Genomic DNA, 20,432 nt, shown 5'->3' on the forward strand with positions numbered 1-20,432 from the left:
ATGAAGTTTTTCTCTTGCTGCATTCAAGAAAAAGAAAAGAAACAAAAAAGAGAAAAAAGAAAGAAAAGAAAAAAAAGGAAATCGTTTGAAAATTTGAAAAGGTGAATATGCTAAAATAAAATGATGGATGTAAAATAGAATTTGAAAATTTTACACAAAAGTAAAAAATATAGTAATAAAAATTAAGGAAAAATATCTTTAATAAAAATTGAAAATAAAAATAAATTTTTTCTCTCTGTATTCAAGAAAAAGAAAAGTAGTGTAAAAGAGAAAAAAAAAGAAAGAAAATTGAATAGATGGACCTGCTAACAGAATAAGGTAGGACTGACATTACTTCGTTTTCCCCCAGAAGTCAGTATATGTAGCGTTTCATAGTCCATAGACTAAGCCAGCAGTGAGACTTGTGTTATTGAAGAGTGAGGTTGGCCCACTTGAGCGGGGCTCAGTGTAATAGCTCCACTCTCCACTAGATGGCGCTGCTACCCTACTGGGGTGGATGGTTGCGGGGTTCCTAGGTGTGTACGCGCATGCGCCGGAGCGGTAAAAATGGCGCCACCCCTTACCCAATGTGTTCTCCCGGATCAGCAATTGCGCCCCTGTCCTCTGTCTTCAGCTTTCATCCACTCCCTGCTTTTTCACTCTCTGTGACCAGGCTCCAGGCCTCTCTTCCACGTTTTGACTCAGATGTGGTTGTTTCTGAAGGACTGCGGCTTTGACCTCTTCTGCCCCTCTGCGGGAGGGTCTCACCGAACAATGGCTGAATGAGCAATGGCTGGATGTCGGCTGCACCCAGGAACACTTGATGGACCCTGCTGCTGCCGGTGCCCTGAGACTGCGGCCAGGTGCCAGCGCGCCCGAGTAAAAGTTCCTGAGACAGTGTAGCAGCAGCTTATCAGGGATTATGGAAAATCACAACACACATCTGGCACCAGGCTTCACCCTTAATGACTTTGTTCCAGCACCAGCAAACATGGCCGCCTTCTGGGGTCTGCTGGGACCAGGTGGCTTCAACAGTCTCTACCAAATGTCCTTCCAGAAGTGGAACCGCTTTTCCCCGGGTGGCCTGAGAACCTCCTGGACCCCACTCTGTTCCTGGGGATTCGCCCTTCCTACCAGAGCACCGCCAGGTATCGAGCTGTGGAGTTGCAGACTGCACTCCCCTTGTTTACAGTCTTAACGGAATTTAAACCCTCTCATTTCTCCCTTTTTAGTTTAGTCCCTGTGGCTGTTTCTAATTTTCTACTTTCTCTCCAGCTGCTTTTGGGGAGGGGCACTTTTCCCGTATTCTCCCTCCCACCTCCAGTCTCCGTCCTCTCTCCGCTGACAAAAACACCTCCCTTCCTGCGCCTTCTCGCTCCCCAAGTTCACTTCTCCGTGTCTCGTACCTGCTGAATTCTGTGGTTCAGGTTGTGCAGATTGTTGTGTTAATCGTCCGGTCAGTTTTCTAGGTGTGTAGGATGGTTTAGTGTCGGTCTGGCTGTATTTCATGGACGCGAGACACACAAAAAACTTCCTTGCTGTTCTGCCATCTTGGCTCCTCCTTTATTTTTATTTTTTAATTTATTTCGAGAGGGGGTTGGTGCAGAGAAAGCAAGGGAGACAGGAAATTTCAAGGAAGTTCTGCGCTGTCAGCTGAAATCAAGAGTTGACACTTAACTGACTGAGCCACCCAGGTGCCCCAATGGAAGGCGAATTTAAAGTGCAGGAGAGAGGGGCGCCTGGGTGGCTTAGTCGGTTTAACATCTGACTTGGGCTCAGGTCATGATCTCACAGTTTGTGAATTCAGATCTTCTGTCTCCCTCTCCCTCTGTACCTCCCCAGCTTGCACATGGGCTCTCTCTCTTTCAAAAATAAATAAACATTAAAAAAAAATTTAAGTGCAGGAGAGAAAGGATGAACTGGGACCGATAAGCACAATCTGAAACCCACAAAGGTGAACTGAACACTGTGTCAGTTCTCACTGTCTCTGGTCTTGATCACATGGGTGTCCTGCAGGAGAAATTGGTAACTGGCTTAGGAGTTGGAAAAGGTAAAAGAGGATCCAGGTGAAGATGGAGCTGTTGCAGACCAACAAGGTAAGCCAGGAGGTGAATAAAAATGTATGGAAGCTATTAATAATAATAAAAAAAAAGGCTGTGGTGCCCATTTTTGCCCTTTAAATCTCATACAAGACTGTCTCTTGTGGCTCACTGTAACTGGAAAACATACAGGAAAGAGAATTCTGGGAAATGTAGTTCAGCCCAGCCAGTCGATACATTAAAAAACCACACAGGAGCACTTGGTTCCATGGAAACTACTTGGATTCCATTTCATCAGTGCAAATCAGCAGTTATTAAAGAGAGTGGCAATGGGAAACCACCAAGAGCAGAGCTGGTCAAGCGGCAGGATCTTGAGTCCCATGAAGCAGGCAGTAGTTGATAGGAGACCCTTAAGTACTTGCACTTAACATGAATTACTGGCCCAATGGAAATAGAATATTAGCACTCTAGATACAGAAGTTTAGCTTCCAGTATAGCAGCTTCAGTAGACAGAGTGGAAAGATACTATAGAGAAGAAGTTCTTCTGCTTGGATTTTTCAGTGTTTCCATATCTTTCTCATGGGTCCTAAAATTCTGGTTTACTAAAATTTGTATTAACTAGACTTTGACTGAAATGAAATATAACAACAACCTGGGGATAATGAAGGAACCAAGTAGAATATACCTTCCCTGATTACAGGGGAAACCAGGCCTGATAGTACCTTTTTATTTTAAGGACAATGAGTAGAAAGAAAGTGAACACTGGGGATAAGAAAAGATTCCAAAAAATGGAAAAATGGAGAAAACAGTTTCAAGATGGGTAAGAAGAACAGGCTTTTAAAATAGATTTTCGGCAAGAACAGGACATCTGCTTAGTGTTCTCAAAACAATCCTTAAACTTATTCTATAAAATAAGACATAAAAGATAATATAAAATAGCAGACTGAGATGGAAAGAAAGCTGATTGAGAGGCAGGCAGAAATATAGAAACGAAGTGGGGTGGATTAAGGAAAAACATAAACAGTAAAATCTCATATATTAAATCTGTATTAAAAACAATAAAGTTCATGGGGCGCCTGGGTGGCTCAGTCGGTTAAGCGTCTGACTACAACTCAGGTCATGATCTCGCGGTCCGTGAGTTCGAGCCCCGCGTCGGGCTCTGTGATGACAGCTCAGAGCCTGGAGCTTGTTTCAGATTCTGTGTCTCCCTCTCTCTCTGCACCTCCCCCGTTCATGCTCTGTCTCTCTCTGTCTCAAAAATAAATAAACGTTAAAAAAATTTAAAAACAATAAAGTTCAGACTTATTTTTGCAATTTTGATACTTGATATTGTGGGATGTTTAAAATAGATACATAGTGGAGAGATCAATGTAATAATCACCATTTAATCATTCAACTTAGTTACCAATATTTTGTGAACTATTTCATTTTTTAAATGTTTTATTTTTTACAGTTTATTTATTTTTGCGAGAGGAGAGAGAGAGAGAGAGTACGAGCAGGGGAGGGAGCAGAGAGAGAGGGAGAGTCTCCTAAGCAGACTCCTTGTTATTAGTGCAGAGCCTTATGTGGGGCTTTGTTCCCACAAACCATGAGATCGTTACCTGAGCTGAAATCAAGAGTTGGACACTTAACCAACTGAGCCACCCAGGGGACCCTGTACTAAAATATTTTAAATCAAATCCTAAAGACAATATAATTTCACCTGTAAATACTTCAATAAGTATCTCTTTCACATGAAGTCATTCTTTCTTCTTTTTATTTTATTTTTTAATGTTTATTTATTTTTGAGAGAGACAGAGAGAGAATCTGAGTGGGGGAGGTGCGCAGAGAGAGAGAGAGAGACAGAGGATCTGAAGCAGGCTCTGCACTGACAGCAGGGAGCCTGATGAGGCTTAAACCCACCAGCCTCAACTCAAAAATGACCTGACCTGAAGTCAGATGCTTACCTAGTGAGCCACCCAAGAGCCCCCTTTCTTCTTAAAAAAAAAAAATGTAACCACAATTCCATCATCACACTGAATAAGACTTATTATACTTACTTAGTACATCAAATACCTGGATGATGTTCAGATTTCCTTAACTGTCTCAATAATTATTTCTTCAAGTACTTGGCTTATGTAATCAGAATATGAAACAGATCCACACATTATTTTTAAGTGATATGTCAATAAAGAATTGAACTGACACCAAAGGAAATCAAATTAGTAATATGGAGGAAATATATGAGAAACTTGCTAAAATTACAAAGGAAAGGATAAAGAGATGAAAATGACAAGCGAGAAGCTGGTGATGATGTAAGGCAGAGCATAGAGAGACTATATATGGATGGCTAGTGTTACCAAGATAAATCATGAACACTTGAAACACAAGCAATAATCAAAGATACAACAATGAAAAATGATTTTAATAAGCTAAATAAAGAACTGTGTCTGCAGATGGAAAGGGTTAACTGAAAATTAATGAAAATATACTAATATGTGAGCTAGGGATTTTCAACTTCAGGTTCTCCATAGATGAGTTTCAGGATACTAATGTAATTTTAAAAATAAGAGCAAAAAAAAAGTATGTGGCCATATTTAATCTATATCTTGACCCTAAAAGTTTTCTTTGAGATATATCAAGACAGAGGTTCTTAATCCTTTTTATAGGTCTTATATCCCCATAAGAATTTAATTAAAGTTACTGCTTTTCACTCCAGAAAAATGTGCATATATTTACTTTTTAACCAAATGCCAAACTAGTACTCCACTTCAGGTACCAATTTCTCTTTTAGTTAACTACTGCTGTATAATGAAATGTCCAAAACTAAGTGGATTAAAACACAGAAATTAATGATTTCTCATGATTTTGTAGGCTGGCTGAGAGATTCCTCTGCTGGTTTCACATCAGTTAAATCAGTGCAGGAGCTGGCTGGACTAAAAGTCACAAATCATCTCACTCTTATGTCAGATAGTTGGTTCAAACTGTTGGGCATCTCGATTTTCCTCGGTGGGGTCTCTCATACTCTAATTTGGAGGGCACAAGCTATGACCCACAGGTTAAAACCAGTCCTTGGCCTATTTTTGTAAATACCTGATTTATTGGAACACAGCCACATTCATTTGTTTACATGTTTTCTATAGCTGCTTTCACATTACAATTGAAGAATCAAATAGTTATAACAGAAACTGTACAGGGGCACCTGGTTGGCTCAATCAGTGGACCATGGGACTCCTGATCTTGGGGTTGTGAGCTTGAGCCCCATGTCAGGTGGAGAGATTACTTGAGAATAAAATCTTTAAAAAACAAACAACCCCTTCCCCCCAAAAAACCTCAAAGACTAAACAGCCCCACAAAGCCAAAAATATTTACCATGGGGATCTTGACAGAAAAAGGTGTTGGACCCCTACTTTGGTTCACTGATCTCTAAAAAAAATTTTTTTAATGCTTATTTCTTTTTGAGAGAGAGAGAGAGAGAGAGACAGAGCATGATCAAGGGAGGAACAGAGAGGGGGAGACACAGAATCGGAAGCAGGATCCAGGCTCTGAGCTGTCAGCACAGATCCCTACATGGGGCTTGTAGTCATGAACCATGAGATCATGACCTGAGCCAAAGTCGAATGCTTAACTGACTGAGCCACCCACATGCCCCTGGTTCACTGATCTTTAGATCATAGGTTGGCACATGGGAGAAGCCTTATTCATATCTGAATCAGATGCAGATAATAAAGTATTAGATCTGATAGTTGTATCAAACTTTTAGAGGTCTTGAGAGGGAGTTAAGTGTCTTATATATGTTGGAGAAATGTAAATAATTATGGCCAGATAGTGGATGGGAGTAAATATGGCCACAAATTCTTGGGGGATATCCCATCAAAAATTGTAATCTAATTTCTCACCCATTCAGTCTGAGTGGGTGTTGTAGCGACCAATAGAATGTGGTGGAAGTGAACACTGCCACAAAAAGAATCCAGTCTAGCCAAATGGAGGATGAGAGGCCTCATGGAGGAAAGTAGACTCCACACCTGACAGCCAGGAACAACTGCCAGACACATGAGTTAGGTCACTGTGTATCTTTCAGCCCAGCTGATCGTTCAAGTAAGTGCAGTTGTTCAAGGGTGCCACGTGAAGCCAGCAGAGAAACTGCCTAGCTCACTCATGGAACCCTGACAAATAATAAATCATTGCATCTTTAAGCCACTATATTTTGGGGGGTTTTGCTAAATATAAAATATTCGCTAATTATAAAACATAAAAAATTCTAGAAGCATTTAGACAGAATTAAGTTGTCTTTGAAGAAATAAGCCATGTTATTCCCAGATATACAAAATTAAGTATCTGATGACAATAGGGTGATTGTCTACAGAATTTAGAGGAAAATGGTAATGTTAAGACGTAAAATGTAAACATTTTTAAGAATGTATCTTAGAATCAATGAAACACAGCAAGTCTGGGGAAAGTAGGATCCAGATAGCTCTTGGAATCTCAGAAGTAAACATTTAAGGACTTTTTCTTTGGGTCTTAGTATTTGACTAAAATAGGTTCTTATTGTCTAAGATTCTTATTGTCTATTCTTATTCTCATGCCCCTCTTAAGGACACATAAGGTAAAAAATAAACACGTATTCTTTAAGAATAATGAACAACAACAACAAAAAAAGAATAATGAACAGCTTCAAAGTAGTATTGTGCATGCTGGCAAGTTTGAAAGTTAAAGAAAAAGTGTTTCATTGTGAATATATTCTCTTACATGCTCCATACAGTACATAACATTCTAAAAGCTAATGATATTTTTAAAAGATGGTAATAAAATCCTACAGTTCTAATGGTTTTAATATTTTCTTTTCTTTTGTGAACATTTACGAACCTTTGTCTTTTAGCTTTTCAAAATGTTTCCAACACATCAGACAGATGATAACATAAGTGATAAAGTAATGGTTACTATACAAATTAATAAAATTTAAAACTTGTTTCCGTCAACATTAAAGGTTTATTACTGAGTTCTTCTTAAAGGAACATTGTATTAGAGACATATAAAAGCTTAATTAGCCTGATGGTTTTGTGATGATGGTTTTGGATATCTTCCTACTTTGATGGAATTTTATTAAGGTAATTATAGAAAATTTATTTTTATTTATTTAATTTTGATAATTAACTTTTTTTAAAGTTTACTTATTTTGAGAGAGAGAAAGAGCACGTGTGCAGGCATGAGTGGGCAGGGGAGGGACAGAGAGAAAGGGAGAGAACCCTAAGCAGGGTCCACACTGTCAGCACAGAGCCTCACTTGGGTCTGGAACTCATGAACAGTGAGATTATGATTGAGTCAAAATCAAGAATTGGACACTTAACTAACAGAGCCACCTAGGTGCCCCTAGACAATTTGTTTTTAGACAGTTTCAAACACAGTGCTATATTTTTGTTTTGAAAATTTTTATATCATATTACTATATAACTCAGTGAGAACAGTGGTAACTAGAAACAAAGGTCATAAATCACTTTTCTTAGCCTACCAAAACATAAAACCCAGCAAACATTATTTAAAACCAAAAAGGTATTGTAGGGGTGCCTGGGTGGCTCAGTTGGGTAAGCATCTGCTTCAGCTGAGGTCATGACCTTGCAGTCCATGAGTTCAAGCCCCATGTCAGGCTCTGTGCTGACAGCTCAGAGCCTGGAGCCTGCTTTGGATTCTGTGTCTTCCTCTCTCTCTGCCCCTCCCCCTGCTTGCATTCTGTCTCTCTTTCAAAATAATAAATAAACATTAAAAAAATTTTTTAAACCAAAAAGCTATTATATCAGTCAGTACAGATTATGCAGTGGTAACAACAACAAAAAATCTCAACGCCTTAAAACAACATGTCCATTGTGATTCAGCAGGGTGTTCTGCTCACTGTGACAACTGGGAAATCCAGGCCGTGAGAGCAGGCAAAATCTCTAACATAGCCCATTTCCATGCCAGAGGACATTAAAAGTGCCACATTTCATTTCTGCCAACAATTCATAGGCCAGAAATGGACACATGGCCTCACTGAACCATGAAGTGGCCAGGATGGACATTCCTAACATGCTCCAGAAGTGTGAAAGTATTTGATGAATGGCATTAATGACTACAACACTCTTTTCTATAGGCTTTGGGATAGAACCTCAATTAAACATAGCTTTTGTCATTTCTTTCAAGACCAGTTCTACTCCATCAGGGACAAGGGAATTAGTCCATCGCAGTAGAGACTAGACTGGTAGAACCCCAACGGTGTTGCCTGGAAGACTGTAGTGAAAAGCAACTTAGACTTGTACAGACGTGGCAGACGAAACACTCAGTCACAAACCTTATCAACCATTTTGGCTCCCACTTTTCTCCTAGAGTTAAAAACTGGGATACAATTTCAGTTTATAGGGGATGAGCTTTTACGACTCCGGTCTGGATGTTGATTCACCCAGATTGATTAACCAGAGAAGTAGTTTTTCTAGGGTAAGCAAACTCTGAAAGCTTACCCAATGATTGCATAAGACAAAGCAGTTAGACTTTCCTGGTGGCTCCACTGTTATACTTTGTTGCCCTCATCCTTCAACTTCCTTAGGTTTTTTTTTTGTCCTCTGCTCCTGCCCTCCTGACTTCCCCATCCTGTCTGTCAGACTCCAGAGAATTTTTCCCTCCCCCAGATATACCAGCCCAAACTCTCATCCCCGAGGCCAGAGGAACATGGGCTCCAGTGGATAAGGGTGGTCTGTAGACGTAGGCATCGCGATCACTTACCAGCAGCAGGGCAGGCAGTCAGGGCCAGTGAAAAAACTCTAGGTCCACTATTTGCCCAGATAGCACTTTTGTACAAATTAGAAAAGGGTGCTCCCTCCTTCCTCCAGAATAGATGTAGTTCCATATTCTAGGTATAGAAAATTTTTGTGACTCTGTAACAGGAAAGAAAGGTTAATAACAAGTGTGTGAGTCCATTGTCTGTGCTCAATAAGGTGAGAGTCAGTTAAGCATAGAGGTGCCTGAGTTCACTCTCAGTGGATCACTTGAGCCCCAGTTTCCTTATGTGTAAAATGGGGACGATAAGCTGTTATGAAGATAAAATGAGATGTGTGTAAAACTTCTTATTCTCAGCTCCTTCAGGCACCACAGTGGGAATTCAATAAAATAGTTTTCCTTTCCTTCCTTTTGCACAGGAAAAGCCCTTACGCTGCAGCAGCTGGGGCCCATTGTCTTCAGGAGTACTGGAGGGAGGAGACACCACTGAAATGACTCCCAAATTTGTTCCCCCAAGCACTCTACACCCACTAAAGGGGTTATCTTTCAGGGTCATTCTTGTGGAAATCATGGCAGTCTAATCATCTCTCAAATTCTCTTGTGCCATTCTTTTGCAGTCAACTCTTCTTACCCTTAGCCCCTGGCAACCACAGATCTATTTTCTGGCCCTATAATTTTACCTTTTCCAGAACTTCATATAAATGGAATCACATAATATATAGCCTTTTGAGTGTGGTTTCTTTTACTTAGCATAATGTGTTTGAGATTTATCAATTTTTTACATGTACAGGGGTTCATACCTTTTTACTGCTGAGGAGTATTCCTTTGTATGGATGTACCATAGCTTGTTTATTCATTACTTCACCAGTTAAAGAACATATGGGTTGTTTTCAGGTGTGTGTGTGTGTGTGTGTGTGTGTGTGTGCGCGCGCACGCGTGTGCGCGCATGCAATTAGGAACAAAGCTCCCAGCAGCATGTAAATACCGATTTCTGTGTTTAATCACACAATCACTAATCAGTCATTAGTATTCATTTTTCTTAGCTACCTCTCTAGGCATGGGATTGCATGCTGGGTCATATTATAGGTTTATATCTAACTTTATAAGAAGTTATATATAACCATATATATATATATATAAGAAATTATATATAACCATATATATATATATATATAAATTCATAACAGACTGAATAACTCATAATTCAGATTATTGGGAACCTGGTTTTGGCCATAGAGGATGAATACAGTGTATTCAGAAAACCATAATGTTTGGTTCAGTTTCAAGGATAGGCAAGAACAATAACTTAGACTTGGTTCAAGTTTGCCTTTACTTTGATTTATTAAAGCAACCAACAAGCAGAGCAAAGTTTATACCCATGATAGAGATACAGGTAGATAGATATGGCTTCCCATTGTCTCCTTCACATCACACTAGAAGTTTAATGCCTTCCTGTTAGCTTGCTGAAAGTAAGATACTCCACCCAACTGGAGAAGTGAAGCCTTTTAAACTTCCAGCCACACCAGCACACTGTGTTTGCTATATCATCCATGCCTAATATCCAGGTTCTGGACATTCAAGTTCTGTCTATGACAACACTGGCAAAAATCCCCTTATCAACCCCCCCCCCCTCCACCCACTCTCTATCATATCCATTGGGCAAGTCTAGCTTTGGGCTACCCAATTTTCCCTGTCCCACATTGCCTGTTTCCTCCACCTGACAGAGAACAGCTTAAAGTGATCACAAATCAAGTGTTTTTTTTCTGGACTCTCCTGGGATATCTGTACCTATATAAAAGTGCTTTTCAACCAAAAAATATTCAGCAAGCATCCAGTGTTTTTGTTGTTATACATAGTTATTTTGATTTGTCCTAGTTCTTGCTACTGATTTGAACAATCTCTTCTTTGTAACTCAGTTCTTCTTAAGGACTGGGAAAATCCTACTAGATTTTAATAAATATTACACGTATTTCTTAAAGAACATTTGGATAACAAACTGAAACCAGCCTATGAACATTACTTATTTGAACTTAAAGTTTTGAATTTCTTATTGTATAATCCCATCCAATGGCACAGATTCTAATACATCCTAGATTCACAGAATTAAGTGTTACTGAGTTTATTTTTGCAGCGATAATCCCTACTAGTTTGAGTGAATGAGTCTTTCCTCAAGTCATATCTCTAAGTTCAGAAGCTCGTATCATTCAGTGATCTTTTTTATTTTTTGTAACACTATTTAAATTTAACAAATTGCTGCATGTGACTTATTTTGAATTTAATTACAGAGCCAAAATGCCACATATAATTATGGATGTAAGTAGCAGTCAGTTCTTTATTCTGATGGCTTGAGAAAGGCTACAAAGTGTAGCATAGTCTTTCTACATAATCTCCTATGAGCCTTCTCTTCCCACCATTAAATCAGTGCTGACAAATGAAGTATCAGAATAGCAACTAATAAGAGGTCATGCTTTTGTGAGGAGCCCACCCCCTCGCTTCTCATTCATGTTGATGCTAATGGGATGCCATTTAACACAGCTCCGGAAAATTCATAAAATCAGCCTGCTTGGGAAGAACATTTGATCAAAGATGGGCAAATCATAGCACTCCAGGGGGTGGTTTAAAATAAGTAGTAAGATGACATATTTCCCTTTGTTATGAGTTAAAGCTCTAAAGTATATTTTCATTCTCTGGGGGAAGAGACTCAGCAATCTGAACCACAACAGGCAAACATAAAGAAAACAACTACTTCATTGATGATAACTCTAGTTTTAATGCTATACCATACAACTAGTGGGTTCTAAAATGGAACTTTGGGTGCCCTCTACTCTCTGGGATTTAGGCTGTAGAAGGAATTTTTCTGGGGTTCTTCACTGAATGAGAGGTCTGATTACACATATGGAGATTAGTTTACTAGCTGTGAGGCCTAGGGCAGGTTATTTAACTTCTCTGAGTCTCAATTTTTCTATTTGTATTTTAGAGATAATAATTGCCCATAAGATTGATTGTTGTGTTGATTAGCTGAATGTGTGTAAAGCACTCAGCAAGCACAGTGCCTGGTGCATATCAATGGCCAATAATGGCAGTTGTTAGTATTAACTTATGTTTAGCTTCTCTCTATTGCTTTTTTCTAGTTCAGGTCCTGCAACCAGACAAATAATATATGTTTAGGGACTGTTTACGTAACCAAAGATTTTTTTTAAATATATTTTTTAATGTTTGTTTATTTATTTATTTGTTTGTTTGTTTTTGAGAGAGAGACAGAGTGTGAGTGGGGGAGCAGCAGAGACAGAGGGAGACACAGAACCTGAAGCAAGCTCCAGGCTCTGAGCTGTCAGCACAGAGCCCGATGCAGGGCTTGAACCCATAAACCAAGAGATCATGACCTGAGCCAAAGTCAGATGCTTAACTACCGAGGCACCCAGGCATCCCTATAGCCAAAGTTTTGATACTGGCAGCAACTTTGTCCCAGTGCTGTGAACTCTGGGGGACTCTGGTGCTGTCAGGTTGGAGCTACTATAACAAACATACCATATACCGGGTGGCTTAAACAACAAACATTTCTCACAGTTCTGAAGGCTGGGGAGTCCAAGATCAAGGTGCCAACAGATCCAGTGTCTGGTGAGATCTGCTTCCTGGTTTGCAGATGGCCATCTCCTCAGTGTATCCTAACATGGCAGAGAACAGAGAGAGAAGAAGCAAGTTTTCTTGGGACTCTTGTTATAAGGGCACTAATCCCATTCATGAGAGCTCCACCCTCGTGACCTAATTACCTCTCAAAGGCCCCACGTCCAAACATCATCATGTTAGGTATTAGGCTTCAACATATGAATTTGGGGAGGTCACAAACTTTCACATCATAGCAGCAGCCCTATCTGGGGTCACCTCTCTTCTCAACCCCTGCCTTGATATTTTTCATAAAATAAGCAGATTTTCAGAAAAACTTAAATAAACTTTTCATAATTTATTAGGCAAATTTTCCAACTTATGGAAATGAGGGAGGATGTCATAAAACAAATCATAACTTCATACTTTAGTAGTTGTCCCTACTCAGATTTTCATGTATTAAATGCATTTTTAAAAAGAAAACTTGTGATGTTCTTGAATGAGCTTTAGAAGGCTACTCTAGAAGGAATAAAAATAGAAAGTGGCAAAAAAGAAGAGAAAAGGAGAGGTTAAGAAGAGAAGAGCTGGAATTAGATTTTTATGTCCAACAGAGGCTCATATCCATTGATTTTATTTTTAAACACTTTATTGAGATGCAATTTCCATACCATAAAAATTTCCATTGTGAATATGCAATTCAATGGTTTTAGTGTATTTGCAGAATGGTTCAGCTGTTCAATTTTAGAACATTTCCATAAGCTTGGAAAGAAACCTCATGTCCATTAGCAGTCACTCCCCATTCCTTCCCCCAGCCCTAATCAATCACTAATCTACTTTCAGTCTCTACAGATTTGCCTATTCTGGGCATTTCCTATGAGTTGAATCATACAACATGTGGTCTTTGTGTTTGGCTTCTTTCACTTAGTATCATGTTTTTGAGATTTGTCCATGTTGGATCATGTATCAGTTCTTCACTCCTTCCATTGGATTTTTTTTAAGTTTACTTATTATTTATTTGGCAAGAGAGAAAGCACACCCACAGGGGAGCGGCAGAGAGAGAGAGACAGAGAGAAACCTAAGCAGGCTCCATGCTCAGTGCAGAGCCCAATGTGGGGCTCGAACTCACCAACCATGAGATCATGACCTAGGCTGAAATCAAGAGCTGGTCACTTAACCAACTTAGCCACCCAGGCACCCCTCCATTGGTTTTTTAACAGAACATTTTATAATTTATTTTAATTTTCAGGTAAAAGAATCTGATTTTAAGTCTGTGCTGAGAAATATAGAACATGAGATTTAGTAACTTATAAAATAATAACTTATAAAATCTGCACAAACTAGTGTACTTCAATCAAGCCCCAGGGACTTGAATAAAAAGAGGAAATAGTTTCAAACAGACAGAAGAATTGATCATTAAAGGATATTTAGGGTTTCTTGGTACTAATATTAGCTGAGAAAAAATGTCCTGGATAGAGGAATTACAAAATATAGAAGAGAGAACCTATTTCCTTGGACAATTAGAACAGAGCTTAGGGTAATTAAAACCTCTTTTTGGGTGCTAGATAGTGAAATCTCAGCACTGAAAGTTTCCAGGGACTCTTGGAAGAAATGTGAGGAATCAATAACTAATATAAGATGTAGTCACAATCTATTCAAGGAAGCATGGTGGGCAAAATTTGTCAAGGAGACAATCTCATTTCCCATTTTTAAAAACAGACTTTACTTTTTAGAGCAGTTTTAGGTACACAGCAAAATTAAAGGAAAGGTACAGAGATTTCCTATATCCCCTGCCCCTATGCATGCATAGGTTCCTCATTATCAATATCCCCCACCAGAGGGATTTGTTACAAGTGATGAAACTACACTGACATAACCTTGTCACCCAGAGTCCATAGTTTAAATTAGAGTTCACTCTTCATGTTGTGCATTCTATGGGTTTGGACAAATGTATCATGACATGTATCTACCATTATAGTATCAAACAAAGCAGGGTCACTGCCCTAAAAATCCTCCGTGCTCTGCCTATATTCATTCCTCTCTCCCCACTAAATTCTGGTAACCACTCATCTTTTTATTTTTTATTTATTTGTTTTTTTAAGTAAACTCTGCTCCCAATGTGGGTTTCGAACTCATGACCCCAAGATCAAGAGTCCCAAGCTCTACTGCCAGCCAGGGGCACCCGACTAATCTTTTTATTATCTCTGTAGTTTTGCCTTTTCTACTATTTCATTTAGTGAAATTGTACAGTTTGTAGACTTTTCAGATTGCTTCTTTCTTTCACTAATATGTATTTAAGTTTCCTCCATGGCTTTTCATGGTTATTTATTTTTAGTGCTGAATAATATTCCATTGTCTGGATGTACCACAGTGTATTTATCCATTCACCTACTAAAGGACATCTTGATTGTTTGCAAGTTTTGGCAATTGCTAATAAAGCTGCTTTAAAGATCCATGTGCAGGTTTTTCTGTGGCATGAGTTTTCAACTCCTTTGGGTAAACACCGAGGAGCTTGATTGATGGATCACATGGTGAGAGTGTTTAGTTTTATATTTAGTGCCTTTAGTGGCACTGAATTCCTGCTGTTGGAACAAAGTGTCTGGCATTTTAATTTTTCACTATACCCTGAAAATTATGCACTGGCCTTGCCAGGAACCCATTTAAGGGACAAGGAACTGAGCTGGTGACTAGGAGGTACATCTTGGCTGGGAAGGAACAAAATAGCCAAATGAGGGTCAACCTTGGAGGTCATGGATATCTAACTGAGGCAAAACTTATGGTAGGATAGCTGATGTGTGGACATGAACATAAAGGATAATTAAAGAATACGTAGATATCTTGCCACATTTTGGTAGTTCTAAATATTCAATGCTGGATTTAATTAATTAATTAATTAATTTTTATTATATGAAATTTATTGTCAAATTCGTTTCCATACAACACCCAGTGCTCATCCCAAAAGATGCCCTCTTCAATGCCCATCACCTACCCTCCCCTCCCTCCCACCCCCCATCAACCCTCAGTTTGTTCTCAGTTTTTAACAGTCTCTTATGCTTTGGCTCTCTCCCACTCTAACCTCTTTTTTTTCTTTTTTTTTTTCTTCCCCTCCCCCATGGGTTTCTGTTAATTTTCTCAGGATCCACATAAGAGTGAAAACATATGGTATCTGTCTTTCTCTGTATGGCTTATTTCACTTAGTATAAGACTCTCCAGCTCCATCCACATTGCTACAAAGGGCCATATTTCATTCTTTCTCATTGCCACGTAGTACTCCATTGTGTATATAAACCACAATTGCTTTATCCATTCATCAGTTGATGGACATTTAGGCTTTTTCCACAATTTGGCTATTGTTGAGAGTGCTGCTATAAACATTGGGGTACAAGTGCCCCTCTGCATCAGTACTCCTGTATCCCTTGGGTAAATTCCTAGCAGTGCTATTGCTGGGTCATAGGGTAGGTCTATTTTTAATTTTTTGAGGAACCTCCACACTGTTTTCCAGAGTGGCTGCACCAGTTTGCATTCCCACCAACAGTGCCAGAGGGTTCCCGTTTCTTCACATCCTCTCTAATGCTGGATTTAATTTAAAGAGGAACGATGAGGGGTGCCTGGGTGGCTCAGTCCGTTGAATGTCCAACTCTTGATTTTGGTTCAGGTCATGATCTCATGGTTGTGCAATTTAGCTGAGCACAGAGGCTGGTTGGGTTTCTCTCTCTCCCTCTCTCTTTGCCCCTCCCCTGCTTGTGCGTGCATGCATGCTCTCTCTCTAAACAAATAAATAAACTAAAAAAAAAAAAAGGAACAATGAGCTGCTACTATGATTTTCAACTCCTTCCAGTCTTTTTTGCTTTAACAGCCTAAGTTAGTTACCTTTATTCTTCTAACTCAACAGTCTTGAGGGCCCAAATGGCCAAACAATGAATCTATGAGAGGTTTAAAACTATGGCCCACAGGCCAACCTCTGCTGCCTGTTTTCATAAACAAACTTTTGTTGGAACAGGGTTATACCCATTAGTCTATTTTTTGTCTATGTCTGCTTTTACAGTGCAACAGCACAGTTGAATAGTAGACAGGGAGACCACACAGTTTACAAAGCTGAAAATATTTACTACCAGCCTTTTACAGGAAAAATTGTTTGCGCTGTTTAAAAAGACAGGCCAACATACATCTAGTTTCAGGAGAAAAATATTGTGAAATAAGCACCATATCACAATTTTGTCCATTTACTATTGTCATTCATTCATGGAAATAAAGCATACTTTTCTCATTGTTCTGTTCTCAAGGCAAGTTAAAAGTATAAAACATTACACAAAGTGATTCAACCCCAAATATAACTTTTAAGCTGAAGAGTCCTCTCATAGTGCAAATTCATTTCAACCTTAAACTGTTGGAGGAAATTAGGTATAAAACCCCTTGTTGTAAATCTCCATTTTTCTTTATATTTCTTTAAAATTATAAAACTAAGGTTTGGGACTTCAAATTTTTTTATGTTTTTTTGTTTTTGAAGGAGAGAGAAATAGAGTGTGAGTGTGGGAGGGGCAGAGAGAGAGGGAGACACAGAATCTGAAGCAGGCTCTAGGCTCCCAGCTGTCAGCACAAAGCCCAACACAGGGCTTGAACTCACAGACCACAAGATCATGACCTGAGCCAAAGTTGGATGCTTAACCAACTGAGCCACCCTGGCGCCCTAGAGCTAGGACTTCAAACTTCAGTGCACTCTGAGGAATATTCTCATTTGAGTTTCAAAGGTGGCACAAAATTAGCTTCAAAACCCTTTGAGTTACACAGGGATAAATCATTCTCATTTTACAGTTGAGGTAACTGAACATCAGAGTTAAGGGTATATTTAAAGTTCAGTGTTAGTAGGGGGCAAGTTTTAAAAATTTTTTTATGTTTTATTTTATATTTGAGAGAGAGAGAAAGAGCGTGAGTGAGCACGAACAGGGGAGGGGCAGAGAGACAGAACAGAGACAGAATGTGAAGCAGGCTCCAGGCTCTGAGCTGTCAGCAGAGCCCGTTGCGGGGCTTGAACCCACGAACTGTAAGATCATGACCTGAGCTGAAGTCAGATGCTTAATCCACTGAGCCACCCAAGCACCCCCAAGTTTTTTTTAATGTTTATTTTTTCATTTTGAGAGAAAGCACGAGCAGGGGGAGGGCGGCGAGAGAGGGAGAGAGAATCCCAAGTAATCTCCATGCTGTCAGCATGGAGCCTGATGTGGGGCTCAATCTCACAAAGCTTGAGATCATGACCTGAGTCGAAATCAAAAGTTGGATGCTTAACCAAATGAGCCACTCAGGTGCCCCAGTAAGTGACAAGTTTGATCTTAATCCAGATATTGTTGCCTGGTTCAGTGGTATTTCTAACTGCCTGTTAACATCTATTTTGTTTTACGGTTAATCGTCGCATATACTGTTTTTAGTTCCTGAGAATCTGTCATTTGCCAGGTGGTTTATCTACAATGATATTTGATTCTCACACAATTCTTTGAGATGGTTTGTATTATACATATTTTATAGAGGGAGAAACTGGAATCAGCAAGGCTAAGTAACTTATACAAGATCATACAACCAAGTAAATCTGTCTGACTCCAAAGTGCAGACTCTTTCTACTCCACCACTGCTGGGCTTCAGTGCAATGCTAGATTAAAATTTGATGATTCGGGGCACCTGGGTGGCTCAGTCGGTTAAACATTGGACTTTGGCTCAGGTCATGATCTCACGGTTCACGAGTTCCAGCCCTGTGCAGGGCTCTGTGCTGACAGGTGGGAGCCTGGAGCCTGCTTCAGATTCTGTGTCTCCCTCTCTCTCTCTCTGCCCCTCCCCTGCTTGTGCTCTCTCTGTCTCTCTCTCTCAAAAATAAATAAAAACATTAAAAAATTTTTGATTATTCAAAGGGAAAAGGAATTTGTTCAAAGTCTATGATAATGTAGAAAAACTTTCAACTGTTTAATAATCAAACTACTCATTATAATTTTTTACTTACACAAATACTAAGTAAATATAGATGATCGAAAATTAAGTAAATAAAAGCAATAAAGAAGAAATGATTTTTTTAAGTTCAAGATTTGAGATTTGGCACAGATTGATCTATCACTCATGTAGGTAATTAGCTATCTGGCTTCTGGCAATGCAGTAGCTAACATGCACAGGGACAGGAAAAGTAACAAAACAATTCATTAAACTTGGTTATTGATAAATAACTATTATTTATTTGTTTTTTTATCTTGTCACATATTCCTGTCAGTTAGGATGGCAATTTCATGAATATACTTTACTAATTTTCTCCACAGGGAGTCAGTCATACTCAATAAATCACCTAATACTGTCTATAATTAAAAGTATTAGAAATTCTTCAAGCTGATCATGATTCTTCACATCAGAGTCCTCATCAAAGTTATGGCTCGATAGTTTCACCATTTTTTTTGGCCCTATTATTGTTATGGTTTGTCTTAGGTTGTAAAAGAGAAGATCTTTTGTAGGGTAACCAATTGTCTAGTTGCCCAGGACTGCGGGTTCCCCCGCATGCAAGACTTTCAGTGCTAAAACCAGAACAAGAGGAAAATTTAAAACAGTAAGATACTGCATAATGGAGTACTGGAATTTTTTAGAAATATTTTTAAATTTTTATTTATTTTTGACAGAGAGCACCCATGTGAGCGGGAAAGGGGCAGAGAGAGGGGGACAGAGAATCCGAAGCAGTCTCCACGTTGTCAGTGCAAAGCCTGACGTGGGGCTTGAACCCACAAATCATGAGATCATGACCTGAGCCAAAGTCAGGTGCTCAACTGACTGAGCCACCCAAGCATTCCTGGAGTACTAGAATTTTTAAAATATGGGTCTCTAATGTCATTTTTTGGTCTCCAATTATTGAGAATAAGGCAATTTAATATTTCATCTAAAAAGTGAGAATATTAGTATCTATTTTATATCTTTTTAAAATTTGAGTATTATAGACAATGAAACACAGTGCTACATTAGTTTCAGGTGCTTATATCTTTTTTTAATAAGGTATAAAATATATCTTATATTTTTAAGGAAAATGGAGATTTCAACTATAAACTTTTTTTTTTTAATTTTTTTTCGACGTTTATTTATTTTTGGGACAGAGAGAGACAGAGCATGAACGGGGGAGGGGCAGAGAGAGAGGGAGACACAGAATCGGAAACAGGCTCCAGGCTCCGAGCCATCAGCCCAGAGCCATCAGCCCAGAGCCTGACGCGGGGCTCGAACTCACGGAGCGCGAGATCGTGACCTGGCTGAAGTCGGATGCTTAACCGACTGCGCCACCCAGGCGCCCCTCAACTATAAACTTTTTACAGAGGATATCCATACCTCTGGCCTCTTTTAACTGATACAATCTTTATATCAAAAAGTGAGGGGTGCCTGGATGGCTCAGTCTGTTGAGTGACCAACTCTTGCATTCAGCTCAGGTTGTGGTCCCAGCATCATGAAATTGAGCCCCAAATCCTGCTCCGTGCTGGGGGTGTTACCTGCTTGGGATTTTCTGTCTCTCTCTCTCTCTCTCTCTCTCTCTCTCTCTCTCTCTCCTTCTGCCCCTCTCCCCTGCTCCCACGCTCTCTCTCTCTCTAAATTAAAAAAAAAAAAGATTTTTTAAAGTGAAATTGGAGGTTCCCAGTGATTTATTGAGAATAAAATAACTCCGGGGACACATGGTGGCTCAGCCACTTAAGCAGCCAACTTCAGCTCAGGTCGTGATCTCATGGTCTGTGAGTTCTAGTCCCACGGCCGGCTCTGTGCTGACAGGTCAGAGTCTGGAGCCTGCTCTGAATTCTGTGTCTCCTTTCTCTCTGCCCCTCCCCTGCTTACACTCTGTCTCTCTCTGTCTCTCAAAAATAATAAACATTAAAAAAAATTTTTTTTTAAATAATATAACTCTAGGCAGATTTAAAAATTTTTGTGGGGTATGCGATGGAGATCTAACCATGTTTTCTTCTATATGGGAGACGAGTTTTGCCAAGATCATTCATTAAACTATTCTTTTCTCAGTGAACTGAAATGACACACTTATGAACTTGGATCTAAGGCTGAACTTTCTCTTTAAAATTTGTTTTAATGTTTATTTATTTT

At 39.4% G+C, this 20,432-nt stretch overlaps 1 pseudogene; it reads left to right on the forward strand.

Moving 5' to 3' along the window:
* Positions 1–527: 527 nt before the first annotated feature.
* Positions 528–20,432, forward strand: part of LOC122468087 — a 32,522-nt pseudogene continuing 12,617 nt past the window's right edge.

This window comes from Prionailurus bengalensis, chromosome B3 (assembly GCF_016509475.1).
Source record: "Prionailurus bengalensis isolate Pbe53 chromosome B3, Fcat_Pben_1.1_paternal_pri, whole genome shotgun sequence".
NCBI classification, from domain to species: Eukaryota; Metazoa; Chordata; class Mammalia; order Carnivora; family Felidae; genus Prionailurus; species Prionailurus bengalensis.